We start from the raw sequence: 17,512 nt of genomic DNA, 5'->3' as shown, positions 1-17,512 counted from the left end.
CTCATTCTTGTATCCCCTATAGTCACAGGTGAGAAAGGAGGACAAAACATTCTATCAGTCTTAAGGGAAAAAAAAATCCCATTATAAAAGCATGTAAATTTCCTCCCAAAGGATTTAGATTCCACAGAGAACAAATGAGTTATAACAACTATTTGCATTAGAAAATAGAAATACATAATAGAAGCAATTTCCTTTACTCTGGTAAACTTAATAAAATAGGTTGTCTCCTCATTTTCAGTTTACTGTCTGACTGTCCTAGGTGTTGATGTAGAATATAGAACCTTATTTCATTTGATAGTGAAGAATACAAGCAATACATATCTGCAACAGTCAGAATCTTAGTGTTTTAGTACATAATTGTTGGTTACAAACCCTGGCATCCTGCATTTTCCCTAATATGGATAGACTACAAATGAAATCACAAATTCATTCATAATAACAATAGTTGAAGATAGGGGGGTGAAACACTGATTTGCAAATGCCTCTTTAGGTCTTATTCCTCTTGGAAATATGAAATGATCAGCTTTAATCAGTGCCTGCCCATTAGCCCTTCCCTTCTTATATTATTGGTTAATTGTGTGCTGATATCCCAGGACTTCTGATTTTGGAGTGTTTGATAAGATAGAAGCCAGTGTGAATCTCAGGTGAAGGGAAGTTAATCCAAATGAGATCATGTATGACTTTCAACTACGCTTTTCAGAATTCTAATGGTAGAAAAGCATTGAAAAAAGAACCTTAATATAATCACAGCTTGCAAAGCTTCCTGCTTTTGCGTGCTGTGATGGGACATTAACTAAGCACACGGAACCTGATTTCCTATGGTGTGTCAGGCCTGTCTCTTAGGTCTGATGAGGTCTAAGGATAATTATGTGCAACTACCTACTGTGGCAGAGAAACTGAATTATCAGTTACATCCCACATTCTCACAAAAGAATATGTCAGCCTCTCACTGCTTTGTATCTTCAGCTAACCTCTAGACAGATTTCTGGTTAGAGCTTGGTTTTCTCATCAGTCTCTTGTCAAGAATGCTCTATAGTCAAGGACTAATTCATTTTAAGGAAATCGGTATATTTAAAATAAGATAATGTTCATATTATTAAATATTAATAGGATGAGTATTATATGATATTAGTATATAAAATGCTAATATATTTCATATATATGTATATTTCAGATCTTAACTGAATCAGATCTTTTAATATTTTCATTTGATTTTATGCACCTTGAAACAAAAGTTTACTCCCTTGGTTGAAAATGCAGCTTCATAAATACTCATATTACAAATTACCTTTCTCATGAGATGTTAACAAACATGTTTTTTTCTTGATATTTTTCTACTACAGTATAAAGCTTATGTCAGTAAAGGGCATGTATTTTATTAAAAGTGACATTGGGCTAGCATTGTCAAAAACAACAAACTTGGGACTTATTAAATACTATACATAAAAACACCAAAGTTTTTACCTAGAAAAACAAACAAGATGTTCTGGTTCGTGACAATGCTTCATAACCAGGAGTTGATTTAGGTCCCAAAGGTAGGTAACTAATTATCAAGGAGTTAGAATAAAATATGCAACATTCTCAACCATAATCAATTTTGTATGATTTAGTATGTATAAATCTGCAGACATTTGAAATCAATCTCATTTGTGTCACAGAGGTTGGTCATTTAAAAGAAAATTATCTGCTTGACTATTTGTTGTCTCTCACAAAAGTAGAATGGATAATCTCTTGTGCATCAAGAAGTGAAACCAGTAGTTTTCCTCAAATTATTTTGTCTCTTTAATTAGCTGTTTCAATCAGAATTCTGTGTTACATTACTAATATTCTTCAATAATTTTACCGCAAAAGTCTGTGGGCCACTTCGACATACCTGTCAGCCTTTCACTGCCTTTCATTACCTCCTCTTGCTGCCTGGAGTGGATATGAAGCAACCTGGACCTATTTAGGAATCTACTTCTGTGTTTATCCCAGAGAATTACATTGTTGAAATCTCTAGAATCACATACCAACCTTCCAACCCCTGTGTCAATTTTATCAAAGTTTTGTCCTGTAGAAGCTTTAAATATCTTTGGACAAGGAACCCCAAATTTGTGGTTGGTGGGCCAATTGAGCCTGCAGGTTTGCTTTGTGTGACCAGCCCAAGGTTCTCAAAAATGTTGAATTTGAATGCATTTAGGTACAGCATATAGCCTCCGATTTGGTCACAGGCCCAGCCGCTCCCTATGGTCTTATACAGGTTTGATTCACACAATTACTTCCCAGTCCTTGTAATACTTCAAGTTTACATCTCCTGCTTTTACTATTAGATTCAATTGAAATTATTAGTGTCTAATTTGACAAATGTGAAGTAGAAAAACTGGTTCAGCAAGTGTATTTCTGCAAAGTCAACCAACCAACCAACCAAAAACAAAAAAAAGGTATGATGCTTTTTTGTGTGTGTGAGGAAGATTGGCCCCGAGCTAACATCTGTTGCCAGTCTTCCTCTATTTTATGTGAGATGCCGCTACGGCACGGCTAGACAAGCAGTGCTAGGTCTACTCCCAGGATCCGCACCTGCAAACCCCAGCCCTTCCCCTGACACAGAGCGTGGGAACTTAACCAGGCTAGTTCTGCATGTTTTACTTACAGTTTTTCATGAGGTAAACCAAGCAAAGGAATGTCCTGGAACGCTAATCCAATGAGTAAATTTCTTTCACAAATCTGTTGTGTTTTTAATGAATACTAAGCCAAAATAGCAAGATCTTTTTAAACTCAAACATATATTTATAAAATGAGAAATATGTCATATACATAAATAATATTAAAGTTAACAGCTTTAGAATGGACATATATATGGTATACAGATTTCTTTGTTCTTAATCAATTAAAAAAAATGATGCACTATATAATTTCCACACTGACTTAAAAAAACAAAACAAAACAGGAAACCTTAATCAGATTCTGTCATGCTCTTGTTTAAAACTGCTCATGGCTTACATTGCTCTTAGAATAAAATCCCAAATCCTTACCATGTCCTGAAAAGCTCTAAGTAATTTGGATCCTCTGCCATCAATCTCACATCCTACAACGTTGGCCCCTTCCTCACTGCTACAACCACTTCAGGCCTGGCTTCAAGTCCTTGAATTAGCAAACGTGTTTTCATCTCTGGGCTTTGTACCTGGCAGTCTCCCTTGCTCTTACCTGACTCTTTCCCCAGGCCTTCAAATGGCTAGTTGATTCCCTTTGCTTAGGTTTCAACTTACATATCACGTCCTCAGAGAGGCTTCTCCTGAACACCCCCTTTAACGTGGTCTCCCCATTCTCTCTCATCTCCTTGTCTTGCTTCTTTTTTAATAATAGCTCTTACCTGAGCACCATTTAAACATTAATCCATGCTCTCCAATCCTTTTGCAAAGCACATGGTGAGATATACAAGGCAAACTTGATGATTGCCATTAAGGAGTTACTCTTTATTATGCCCATGTTACATTTATCATGTCAATTAAGTTTCTTCTCAAATTTATGCTAGTTTTACTTATCAGTGTAATATATAGATATGGATATAGGTATAGACATCAGGATATAGATATATAGTATGTCTGTTTATATGGAATATGATTGCAGAAATAAAAGATTATTTCTATGAAAACTATGTTGACTATATTTTCATCATGCCAATTGTGTTTGTAAACCAGCTTATAGCAATTGTACACATTTTTCTAATATGTATAGAGATAGACATAGATTATTAACATGAGTGTGAAAAAAGTTTATTTCTACAAAAACTGTTGAATAAAGGTGAGTGGCTAAAAAGGGATTGTTGTTAATTCGTGGGGGCAAAATAATCAAAGCCGTGCTTTAAAAAATCTTTAAAATTTAGAATTGTGGACTGATTACTTTGTAACTGTCTGAATCCCTGCTCTACTTTAAAGGAAGTTTGAAACTGGTACTTATAGACAAAACATTAGGTCAAAAGATTCCATTTTCTTACAGAAATTTTTCAGGTAATGGAGGAAAAAATCCTTGAGGAAATTTAATCTGAAGTTCGGTATTGCCATAGTTGTTTCCTTTCCATCTCTATGGGGTTACCCAGGAAAGATACCAACATGCCTCCATTCTAGTCCTCCTTTCCTACCCCATGATGTCTATGCTCATGGAAAGTGAAGATGCTTTAAACTCTTGCTAATTAAAATGTGGTCCTTGGACCAGCAGCATCAGCATTGCCTGGAGGCCTGTTAGAAATGCAGAATCTTAGGTTCCTTCTCAGACCTGATGAATCAGAATCTTCATTTCAATAAGATGCCCTGGTGATTCACATGCAGATAAAAGTTTGAGAAGCACTGCTTGAAACTAATCTTAAGAGAAATAAAATAAACAAAAAGCACCTTGACAATGAACATTATGACAAATAGAAGGGATTTTTAATTTACCCAAATAGCTGCCCCTCCATTGGCACAGATGTTCAGTAACTGGCAAAAAGCCTACCTAGTCTGAGGTAAGTAAGGGAGACAGCTCCTCTATTAGAAGCCATATTGAAAAACGAGCAAACAAAAATCCTGTTCCTTCACAGATAATTTAGTGAACATTAGGCTTAATGGGAATCTTAACATAAGATATCGTAGTTGAAATTACTATCATTTTGGGAAGTCACTTGAGTTTGCATTTAGTCTTATATGTGTGACTTTTTTCTCAGGAGTGGAGGGGAAGCCATGTCAAATTGATTAGAAATGATACATTTATATTTATTACGTGTGATCACCAGAAACATCACACATCAAAAATTGTTTCAGCCAAGCTGTGACCAGCAGTGACTCTCTGGGATGAATACCACCTTTTGTAAAGATTCTCTCATAAAACCTGAATGTTCTCCAGTCTGCAGATCTCATAGTCTTCCTGGTAAGATACTATCCAGACAAGAATGCTGACTGCACATTAGGGTCCTACACTTCCTTTGGTAAATATCTCTCTCTATGACCCAGGAATATTTCCTAACTAACCCTCCCACAGTTTATCATCTAGACAATAGAAGAACTCTTGAATAATTAGCATGCTTACATTTTGGTAAGAATATGCCCTCAATAGAATTCTGCTGCTAAATATTTATCAAGCCTCATCTAATTATTCCCATGCACCAAAAAGAAAGGACCGATGTAACAAAAGCAGTTAAAAGTATCTGCTCAGTGTTTGTTCTGTCAATTTATTTTCAGTAGATTTATTAGAAATGGTATCAAAACTCTATGCTGCCATCTGTGCCTTTAAACTTTGTCTTTGAACCTGATCATAATTAAGGGTGCAAATTAACCAAATCAACATTTGTAAATTAAGCAAACTAGGATTTTTTTCCCTTATAGAAAAGTTTACATTGGATTTAAGTGATTGAGCTCAAAACATTTCTAGCAAACAGCAATTTAAATTGAAATCAAGGCTTTCAAGAGATGCCATCAAAGCCTCATTGTGAGTCTGTGGAGATGACCTTTGAACACAGGAATCGCTCCGTTCTCACAGGTGTTCAGACTACTTGTATTCTAGTCCTAATTTGGGGCTTTGTTCGCTGATAGGGGAAACAAAGTTTGCTTAATTAGAATGTTTTGTGAATTGGAAGTGAGATGATTTATAGGATCTTTTGTTGGTGGAGATTTTGTCGTCATTGTTTTCAAATAAACATATTTTAGCAATTTTCCCCCTAGTTAGAGCCTCTGCTGGGACACACAAACTACTTGAGCCTTGCTCAAAAATAACTTTGGTTTAAAACGGCCCCAAGCTGCCCCTCCTGAGGGATCAGACATGGATTATCCTGGGGAGAGAAGAAAAGAGGCTTTTCTGCATCTCTTTCCAGTCTCGCTTTCACCCAGGATTATTCACGAGGAGAGGTAACACTGATGAGCTGGCCACTGACACAGCCAGGGCCAGCCAAGGCAGGATTGTGAAACTGATCTCCTGTCAGGGCTAACACTTCTCTTTAGTGAAGTCGTGCAAATAACCAGGGTTAGAAAGTGGTGTTTCAGCACAAGTTCACTCTTCAAAGGGAGAGAGGAAGGGAAAAGAGAGGAGGGGAGGGGGCTTAAATTATTTTTTCACTGTGGTCCCCCAAACCACAGACCTGCTCCATATGCATGATCCTGGCTGCCACCTCAAGCAAGTAGTACCCTCTGCAGCTCATCTTCAGGCATCCAGTGTATCTTTTGGGTCTTACCTGCCCTGCCACTAAAGGCTTTTTTGTTTTGTTTTGATAGAGAAAGGAAGAAAAATTCACTTGCATTGATATAGACATGAAATACAAGTGTTTAAAATATTTTCACTCCAATTGGCATTTTTATTTACACAGTGATCAAATATTTTGAATTCATGGAAGGAACCTATAATAGTGGAATTTCAGATATCATTTACAAAATTTCGGGTAGGGGAGATATTTGTTTTTGAAGGAGAGAGGTAGTAGCAAGGGTATTTCAAGTGCTGCAGAACTAACACAGATGTCAATTGTACGTTCCGTGCCCTCTTCCAGAAGGTTGGGTCATGGTTAATATATAAAAAGCAACTGTCAAGAACCTACTAAATGCCAGACACTTTACATACATGATCTCTAATTTCACTAAAATCTGGAGGCAGCATGAAGAAATAAGATCAGAGAAGTTAACCAGTTTGCCTGAGTCACACAGCTTATAGGAGGTAGAGGCACCGTTGAACCTAAGTTTGTCTGACTCCCAAGTCCTTATTCTCCCTGTTACATCATTTTGCTTTAAGAAGGAGATGGTGTGATGGTAGAATAGTTTTTCTCCTGGGGACTGAATGTGAGGGAACATCAGGCATCATTTTCCCTCAGTGAGCAAGTTCCCCGCAGGCCTATAAAGAGGTGATTTTGAGGCAACAGTGAAAGATTTATAAAATCAATCTTTTGTCCTTACGCATCTTTTTTATTTTTTCTCCTAAGAACCAAGTACTAAACCTGGGCTTTGGTAGAATAGAGAGAAAAAGTGAAAAACAAAACTTAGAATAGGAATATATTTATATGGAATAACAATAGATGATCTATAAGAAATCTATAAAACTATTTTCTTCTAGATAGTTCTAGTCAATATCTAATTTAAACAATCCTTTGACCTATTTTTTAAATTTTTATTAATAAATAGTTTACATATCATAAAATTTAATGTATGCGATGCAATGGTTTTTAGTATATTCACAGAGTTGTGCACCATCACCACAACCTAAGTTTAGAACATATTCTAAACATATCACCCCAAAAAATTAGCCCGGTGTTCACTCTCCACTCTCATTCCTCTCCACTCAGGCTTAGACAACCACTTATCTACCTTCTGTCTCTATAGATATTCTGGAGAGTCCATATAAATGGAATTGTACAGTGTGTGGTCTTTTGTGACTAGCTTCTTTCACTTAGCATAATGTTTTCAGGATTCACCGTGTCGTAGTATGTATCAGTATTTCATTCCTTTTTATTGCCAAATAGTATTTCATTGTATGCATATACCACATTTTATTTATCTATTTACCAGCTGATAGATATCTGTATTGTTTCTACTTTTTGGCTGAATATGAATATTTCTGCTATGCGGAACTGTCAGACTGTTTTTCAAAGCGACTGCAGCATTTTACATTCCACCAGCAACAAATGAGGTTCTAGTTTCTCCACATCTTTGTCAACACTTGTTAATTTGTTTTTGATTATAGCCATGCAAATGTATGTGAAGTGGTATCTCTTCGTAGTTTTGATTTGCATTTCCTTGATGGCTAATGGTTCAGCATCTTTTCACATGCTTTTCAAGTGTTTCATCTTCATATTGTCTGCTTGTCCAACTTTTTTTTGAGAAATGTCTGTTCCCTGTAGTCTACTTACTATAAATAAAATAAGTAAAATAAAACGTTTTACAATTTCAGCATTTCCATTTTAGGTAAGCATATAATCAGATGACAGTCTCTAAACCATAAAAGAAATTAGTTCTTTTGTGATTTAAGAACTGACCTGAAATAGGAAGAGTTAAGTTGCAGTGGTAGAAGTGAGGGTTTTCAAATATATTCTTACATTCAATTATTTCCCTTTTGGAAAAAGTAGTAATAGGTTTCATGGTTTATAGCTGTTTATTGGGTCCAGAACAGGGTACCCCCAAATATGGCACCTTGGCTTATTGAATATTTGAAGCTGGAAGAGTTTGAGAAAACAGCAAAAGCAAGAAGGTCACTGTGACCTTGCCCCTGCCTTATCCCCTGAAACAGGTCATAAAAGCCTCATGTGAGAGGTGCTCTTCCTGTACCTGGAGGAAAGGAGCATCTTTATCTCTGAAGCCAAAGGGATGCTGAGAAGAATGCGAACAAACAGGCCTTGCTAAGCTTCTCCCACTTTACCACACTCACCTCGTACTCACTGACCTATCGTATTTCTACACAACTGCCTGCTCTTCATCAAACCCAGCATAAAAGTACTCAGGTCTGTTTCTTCAGTTCTTCATTTCCTTGTGAAGGCTCCTTTGTCTCATAAAATGTATATTAAATAAATTTGGTTATGCTTTTTTCCTGTTAATCTGTCTTTGTCAATTTAATTTTCAGACCCAGCCAGAGACCCTAAGGGGATCAGTGAAAACCTTTTCAGCACCTACACTATGAAGACATTCGTTGAATCTAAAGGGAACAGAAAGAGCTTTTCCAGGGAGGCAATACAGAGTTGTAATAAAGAGCTTGGTCTTTGCCTGTGTTCAGGTTCTTGCTCCAGCAATACCACCTGTGTGACCCATTTCTATGCCTCATTTTCAAAATCTGTAGATTGAGCTAACTGGGGTGGTTGACTGTTTGCTAGTGCCTTTGCACCATGCCTACAGATAGTAAGATCTTGATAAGTGATATGTGCTAGATATTGGTATTATTCCTAAAAAAAAATGAAACTGTGGACAAAGAAGCCATAAGAGCAACGTGAAAACATGAGCCAGCTCTGTTTATTGCTCCACAGGCCCTGAAAGATAGGAATAGAGGATGGAAGGAATCAGCTCAGCTATGAGGTCCTCCACTTCAGGAGGGGAAAGAAAGAACCACCGAGAAAAGCTTATTATCAGAGAAGGAGGCATTTTAAACTAGAGTGGTCTCTTCTGCCTTTTGGATGAAAAGACCATAAGTTCTGGGCAGGGAAAAAAAAAATTTTGCCTCTCCTTTACCTCTTTCCCTATATTTCCTTATATAGTAAAGCTGTATTAAATTTCTTCCTGTACAAAATACAAAGTTTGCAATGATGAGGGCAATCTTATGTTGAAAAATCCTCTAACGGGTGACTCTGTTCGACCCAAGAGGTTTCAAGCTCCTGAAATCTTATTTTAGACAAACCAACAGAAATGATATCAGGGTTTTATCTAGCTTGAGCTTTTATGGCTTATATATTTCTATTTCCTATAGCTTTATCCAGTACAATAGAGGACAGATTTTCAAAAATGTGTTTCCCTTTATCTATAGCAAACTTCAATAACCCAATACAAAAGTCTGAGGAAATATTTGCACTATTTGTTATAAGGTTATATATGTAGGGTACATGTATCTTAAATGTTTGTTTTATGAATGAAGTGTTCACATACAATTCAGCCTTTTCTTTATGCTTTCAAAGATGGTAGCACCATGCTATAGAATAAATAAAGACTTTCAGAATAAATGTACCAAAGTATTATGATTTAATTAATCTCATTTAGAATTTTGTGTTTTACACATATCTAGTGTTTCTCAGCCTGACTTAAGAAAATGATCCTCCAGAATTACACGTATTGGAAAAGCTTTTATGAAATACAACAAGCTTAACGTGAAGAGTGTTAAGATAACACAAATCCTATAATTATGCTTATTTGCCATAACTTGGAAACTACCGTAATACTGAACTACATTGAAATCCACAGTTACAGATTTTTCTCTTTTTTAGTGGAATGTGAGTTTTATTTAGGAACGTCTAATGAGTATCTTCTTGTTTAACATTCACTTGGCATTAATCTAACCAATATGTTTTGGTTTCTTTAAGCAGATTTACATAAAAGTATTCATCATGTTTTGAAGAGTACTTACTTATGACTACTGTATTTCTTCTCAAATTTTTACCTATCAAAACTAAAAGCAAAATGGGTAAATTTCCAGTTTATGAATCTCTCACTATATAGCTAATTTAAATCTAAGTCTGTATCTGTGCTTCCCATATGGCAGGCACTAGCTACACGTAGCTGTGGAAAACTTAAATTGTAGCTAATGAGATTGAGGAACTGAATTTAAAAACTCATTCAAATTTATTTACTTAATTAATTGATTAGTTGCCATATGTGGCTAGCAGTTAGCATATTGGGGAGCACAGATATAAAGTATGGAAGTTATTTTACAGCTAGATATCATTTTGGGTAATGGTTCAACCTCATAGATGGATCAACTGACTAGATGGATTTCCATCACTAATTTGCACTATTAATAGCATCATTAAAACCGCTAGTGCCCATGTACTTAGACAAATAAATATACCAATTTTTAGTAGATTCTTATGTAATATGTAGTACTCAGAAGACAAGAAATAAAAGTATAACTAGCTCATTTTATTCACTTATTCTTTTAGAGAGTGTTTATCTAATGCCCACCACATGCCAGGCACAACCAAAAAGGACCCTGCTCCCAATGATTTTACATTTACTCAGTGTTTATTGTGTCCCAGGTACTCTGAGCATCTGCTTTGCCCTGAAGGAGGTTAGACAGTCTAGAGGGGAGAACTTTCACAGCAGACGGCAGTATAGAATACTACAGCACTGTACTACAGTAGCACCATTAAGAAATATCTGAATCTGTAAGTGATCAGTGGAGTTTTCTTGGAACAGAACTGAGTTTTGAAGACTGAGAGGAGTTACTGAAGAGCCATTCTGCGTGGAAGACTTGTATGAGCCACGACATTGCAATGAACTAGCATGGCACTATCAGCACTATAAAAATAATTTGAATTGGTGAGGGGGGGAACATGCAGGAGTAGAAGGCAGTAAGGCGGCAGGGCCTGGATCCCCAGTGTCTCAAGAGGTAAGCTGAAGATTTTGACCTTTGTGCTGAAAGATATAGGGAGAAACTCAAGCGTTTTAAAGAGGGAAATGAAAAGTTCAGAGTGACATTTGAGAAAGACCTCTCTGAAAGAGACCAATTATGAAAAGAATCACAGGGATCCAGGTGGAAAATTCCTCTGTGGCTCAAAGTAATCTGCAGGTGAGATCTTCACGAGATCTAAAAGAGAATGCTTTGTTTTTCTGAGAGTGAGACATTTAGCAACTCTAGCTATCAAGAACTCAGTCAAAAACCAGCAAGAAAAAGACAAGAAAAAATAAAGAGAAAACCATTAGGTTACTTCTTCAGCACTATGCTTGTAAAACAGGTCCTTTTGCAGAGACTACTGATTTGGAGCTGCATGGAAAATACAGTTACCAACTTAAGATCAATTTTCAGCAGAAGTACAGCAGGAAGAGAAGAGAGACACTTGTAGGAATAAGAAACAATAGTTGAAAGTGAGGGAGGAATAAGATCTAAATGTCAGAAACTCTTTTCACCATTTTGTTTCCAATATCTAGGCTAATACCTGGCACAGTACCATGTGCTCAATAAATATTTATTAATATTTATAAATATCAATAAATGAAAGCATCATAAAAATCAGACGAATTAGGAGAATATTTAGATTAATAATTCATCACAGTAGTCCCAACAGCCATCAGTACATTCTATCCTAAGACAATGACTGATGTTTACCCTGTGGCTCCTGGGGTAGCTTGTGTGAAAAATCCAACCACTGTGTCAGTGTGAACCCTACCAGACACACCTGTGTCAGTCTTTTCGGGAGCTCCAGGGACCTTGTGTCTGCAGCTTGAACCAGCTGCTTCCAAATAAGACATTTGTATATGTCACAGCCTCTTTTCTGTTGAATGTGAAATAGAGAAATGAAAACCGTGAACCCTTTTTCTGAAGCAAAGTTACCTCTTCATTCCTATAAAACAACACAGTCTATACCTAACCCCTTATCACTGGGAGCAAAGATAAGCCAAACACAACCAGGCTCTATTTTTTCTTTTTTTTTGAGGAAGATTAGCCCTGAGCTAACATCTGCTGCCAATTCTCCTCTTTTTGCTGAGGAAGACTGGCCCTGAGCTAACATCCGTGCCCATCCTCCTCTACTTTATATGTGGGACACCTACCACAGCATGGCTTGCCAAGCAGTGCCATGTGCACATCTGGGATCTGAACCTACGAACCCCAGGCCGCCAAAATGGAACATGTGAAGGTAACCACTGAGCCACTGGGCTGGCCCCAACCAGGCTCTATTTAGAGGAGTGATTCTCACACCTGATTGCATATCAGACTCTCCTGGAAGCTTCTGAAAAACATGGATTTCTGGGCCCCACCTCCAGAGATTCCGATTCAAGAAGATCTAGTGTGTGTGTGGGGGGGGGGTGTGTGCTAGGAATTTTTATTTTTATTTATTTATCATTTTAAAAATCTTAATCCCACCATGCTTGGACATATGTGAATGTCCAAAACATATTCTATTCTCTTAGGTAGAAGGTAACATTTACATATAATCTACTTGCTTTGGTCAGAAGCCTTCCCAGACCTTCCCTATCAATGTCTTCCCCTTGTTAGTTGCTTGCGGGGGAAACCTCAGAATGTCAAGAATGGCTTGGGAAGCTGGCTGCATAGATGTTGCTCTTTACATTTGCTAATGATTGTTTTTAAGCTAAGCTTTGAAATCCTGCTGAGAAAGTAAGACCGCTTTCTCCCTGAATCCACTCAGCACTACATTTTCTAATTAATGTCTTTTCAAACTGTTATGGCTAAATGTGTCAACAGTGAGAAGAAAGACCTCCTCCTGATCGTTAATCCTCTCTTCTTTCTCCTTTGCTCAACTCACAGGGAAGAACATAACACTCGTCCAGACCTATGTGGCAAAATTAAAAAAAAAGGAATCAGAGATGTTGACCAGGAAATAAAAGTATGGGCTCTTCTATGTCCCTTTCTCACCTATGGTACTACTCCATTTCCTCTCCTTCCAGTATGCACATCAGGGCTTTATTAAAGATGCACTTAGGGGCCAGCCCAGTGGTGCAGCAGTTAAGTGTGCACGTTCTGCTTCAGTGGCCCAGGGTTCGCCGGTCCCGGATCCCGGGGGTGGACATGGCACCACATGGCAAGCCATGCTGTGGTAGGTGTCCCACATATAAAGTAAAGGAAGATGGGCATGGATGCTAGCTCAGGGCCAGTCTTCCTCAGCAAAAAGAGAAGTGGCAGCAGATGTTAGCTCAGAGCTAATCTTCCTCAAAGAAGAAAAAAAAGATACATTTAACAAACATACAAATATTGAGGTCATTCTCCAGGCTGTGCCCAAAAGCTAGGGCCTCTCTGAGCACAATACAGAATGAGATCCTGGGTTCTGCCCCAGTGACTTCCATTATCTTTGGACATGGCGGCAACTGAGTCTAATTATAGCCACTGTGTGAACTACTGGAAGCAGACAGAATTATAGTTACTGCCATATGAGTCTATGTTGTTGCTTCCTCAGAGCCACTGGTGAGTGCATTTACTAATCGCAGAATTCTCACAGATCTGTTGTGGCCGACTTGTCCTAATCCAAACCAGATGTTCCTAAAAATGAATTATACTCTTCCAAAACAAACAACCCAAATAAAATCTTTACAGACTTCGCATTTGTAAAAAAAAAAAAAAAAAAAAAAAGGACAGCTGAATTATACATTCTAACCCAAAAGCACTTGCATTTTAAAACCCAGAAAATTCATGGAGAGGTATAACCAACAGGAATGCCTGCAAATGCACATCGAATAAATGAAATGCACAAGAAGGTTCATAACAATCCAGCAACCCAGATGTCCATCAACAGTAGGGTGGAAACTCTGTGGTACATTCATTCAACAGAATACTAGACAGCAACAGAAATGAAAGAAATATGACCATGTGCAACAATACGCGTATCAGCAACATAATGCTGAGCCAAAGAAGCCAACATAAAAAACTCGTATTGTGTGCTTCCATTCCAAAAACAAGACAAAGTAATCCATGGTGTAAGAAGTCAGGGTTGTGGCTACTTCTGAGGAGAGAAGAAGAGACAAGTATTCGGAGGAGGCGCATACAGGCCTTCAGGTGCTTGAAATGGGGAGAATTACACAGGTGTGTTCACTTGGTGATATTTAACTGAGCTGTACTCTTACGATTTGTGTACTTTGTAGCATGTTATATTTTAATAAAAAGTTTAAAAGTGCTTTGAAGCTTTTATTTCTGGGTGATCATTTAATTACATTAGTTTTGAATCAATGCCAGGAGATAAGAAAAACAGAGCACACCACTTAGATTAATGAGACACCTGCTATTACTTTAAAATAGGTGTTGTCACATAAATCTACTCAGCAAATGGTTTCTGGCTCATCTGTGACATAGAAAACAGTACAACAGTGTTAAAGCAGCAAAAAACACAGTACTTAAAAATTTCAAAATTTAGCCAATTTCCTTTTTGGCAGATTCCACAGTTATAAAGGGAAGTGGAGGTAGAATCCTCTTCAGAATAGGAGTCCTGTTGATAAGTTCCTCATTTCCTGTGCTTCTCCTGGCTGTGTTTTGACCATTCTTTGCTCAGGTAAGCAATGGGGTGGGGGTGGGGGAGAAGATGTTGAACTGAAATAGATGTCTTTCTCTTAGATCACTAGCAACTTTTGGAAACTTTGGGTACATATAATAGCTTAAATAAGGTTTTATAATGCTCATAAATTTGGGGCAGAGGGTTGTTTGGTTTAGTTGGTCTGAACCAGTGCTTTCCAACAGAACTTTCTGCATAATGGAATTGTTCCTTTGTGATGATTATGACATCCACTAGCCACTGGGCTAATGAGCACTTGAAATGTGGCTAGTGTGACTGAGGGAATACATTTTTACTTTTATATAATTTTAATTAATAAATATATAAATTCAAATAGCTATGTGCGTAGTTGCCACTCTATTGGACAGTGCAAGCTTTGATGACCATCTGCTCCCATATCCTCTCATAAAATCCATGACACTTTTGGAAATGATAAAGGGATATTGAAATGACTGGAGCCAAACAAGGATTGACAGGGAAGACAAAGAAAGTACTTGTAGTTTATTGGCTTGCACAGTTACCAGAAGGAAATGGATTTTTCTGGAAAACTGGTCAAAAAATTATAGAATCTCAAAATCTTTAGGAATATTAAATGGGTCACTAGGAAAGAAACTTTCAAAATTTTAAACATGTCCTGTTAAAAAACAAGACAACAGGCCCCAAATCATGTCACTTATGCTATGTTACGCCACCAAACTGAGAGTTAATTACAGTTTCCGCTCTCCCAGAAATGGAATTTCAAACCAGTCAATCAAGAATTGCCTAATCAGCACTAGTTAGGTAATCTGCCTGATAGACCCCTGCAAAGAAAAGTAACTTGCAATAACCAACCCAGTTTTCTTTTCCCTAGTATAACTTCCTTATTCCTTCTCCCTTCTGCCTACAAAGGTCTTTCATTTTGTGCAGCTCCTCAGAACTCCTTTCTCTCTGCTAGATGGGATGCTGCCCTACTCAGATTGATTTTTGCTCAAATAAACTCTTAAAAATTGTAATATGCCTCCATTTATCTTTTAACAATCAAAATTAGCAAACTTTAAATACCTATATAAAGGAAACAGAAGGTGTGGGCTAAAAGCAACAGAGTACTGGACCAGAAAGCCTTTGACTAGGATTTGTTAGGTAACTGGCATTGGCATGTTGGCCATCCTTGGATCACCACTTAGCAAATGCTTCCGAGTAAGTCTTTACCAAGACCCTGGCCTCGAGGCTGCAGCACACAGAGAAACGGCCTAGTGCCTCAGATACACTGGAAGACAACTTTTTCTTATTTTTTGGACTTGACAGTGTCTAAATTTTTCCCTTGATGGATTACATCTTGACTTGTCAAAATTGCAATTTTACTTTATTTTGTTATTTGCAGAAATTAGTCTTTCTCAACAGTCAGCAAGGCATGACTCCATAACTCATATTTTCCCCATTCCTGCTGTGCCAGTATAAGGATCATAGTGTACCAAGGCACAAGTGTTTTTAGTCATCTCCCAAATAGTGTAGAACACACTGCACTTAATAGAACAGTGACCTTTTGAACCACTTTTATGATTTCTGGGGCAGTGTTATGATTCGCATGCTATCTAACAGTAAGATTGATGTATCAACTACGTCTGAAGGATTATGGCTATAAAGTGAGCCGAAAAATTTCTTGTAAAATTTTTCCTCACTGAAAAGTACTCTGTCTTTCTCTCATAAAGTAGAAATATACTACTCTCTTCCTTTTTCAACACTTAAGAAACATTTGCTTCACACACACAAATCGGAATAAACTTAAAGTCAACTCTGGGTTAAATATCCTGTTTCTTCAACTCGAAGACCCCTTCACTGCCTTTTGAATTCACATATTACCATTTATGCATCAGGATGTATCTTAGAATCCATACGCAAAAGAAACTTGCCAGTCTCCAAGTAGAGAAGCCAGTTTTGACAGAATTCTTATTGCCCAACCAGGTTAATTATGTTTTAGCTATGCTAGAATGTAACTAGTTCATCCACATTGCCACTTCGATTTAATTACTTACATCGGTAGTAGTACATTTAATTAAATTTCAACATACATTTGTGTTTCTAATCATCTTCTAAAATGTCTTCAAGAAGATTACACCGCTAAGCAGCATTGAGATGTAAAGTTATTCCTTATTCAAGACTGCTTTGTCATTTACCAGGCAGTTTAATTAAAGAAACTGCCAAATTTCTCAGAAGGTATCACCAAATTTTCAAAGTTAAAAGAGGTTGGTATAACTGATTTATACATCCTGACAGACCCTCAGTCAGGTGTCAAGCATCTGGTAAAAACTTCCAGCTCAGTTTTTTTTTCTTTTTTGAGGAAGATTAGCCCGGAGCTAACTACTGCCAGTGCTCCTCATTTTTTTGCTGAAGCAGCCTGGCCCTGAGCTAACATCCGTGCCCATCTTCCTCCTATGTGTGGGACGCCTACCACAGCACGGCATGCCAAGCGGTGCCATGTTTGCACCTGGGATCCGAACTGGCGAACGCTGGGCCACCGAGAAGCAGAACATGCACACTTAACCACTGCACCACCAGGCCGGCCCCTCCAGCTCATTTTTAAGACAGGTTGTTTAAATTCTAGCATTGCATAATTCAATTATGAGAACAAATGAAATTATAAATTGAACTAAATAGGAAAAGAAAATCTCTTGGATTTCTCCAATATGCCTCTCTATATTCTAGTCAACTCTTAAAACGCTCAAAGATCAATAGCATAGTCCAGGTTATAAAAAGCAGCATATCACTGGGATGCTATGAATAGCGACTTATGGCTATAAATACATTAAAATAATTCATTAGATCTCAAATGTTGACCCTGTGTGTCTGTGAATTTTGATCACTATATTATAGACAAAAGTGATTGGCAATTGGATAAATATACATGGATTTCTATTTTTG

The 17,512-nt window shown here is 37.4% G+C and overlaps 1 protein-coding gene across 1 annotated transcript in view; it reads right to left on the bottom strand.

Annotated features, from left to right (window-relative positions):
• Window positions 1-17,512, bottom strand: part of PRKG1 (protein kinase cGMP-dependent 1) — a 1,115,289-nt gene that overhangs the window by 538,981 nt on the left and 558,796 nt on the right. The window lies entirely within an intron of this gene.

The sequence above is a fragment of the Equus caballus genome, chromosome 1 (genome assembly GCF_041296265.1).
Source record: "Equus caballus isolate H_3958 breed thoroughbred chromosome 1, TB-T2T, whole genome shotgun sequence".
Classification (NCBI taxonomy): Eukaryota; Metazoa; Chordata; class Mammalia; order Perissodactyla; family Equidae; genus Equus; species Equus caballus.
This window is presented reverse-complemented; position numbering and strand designations above follow the sequence as displayed.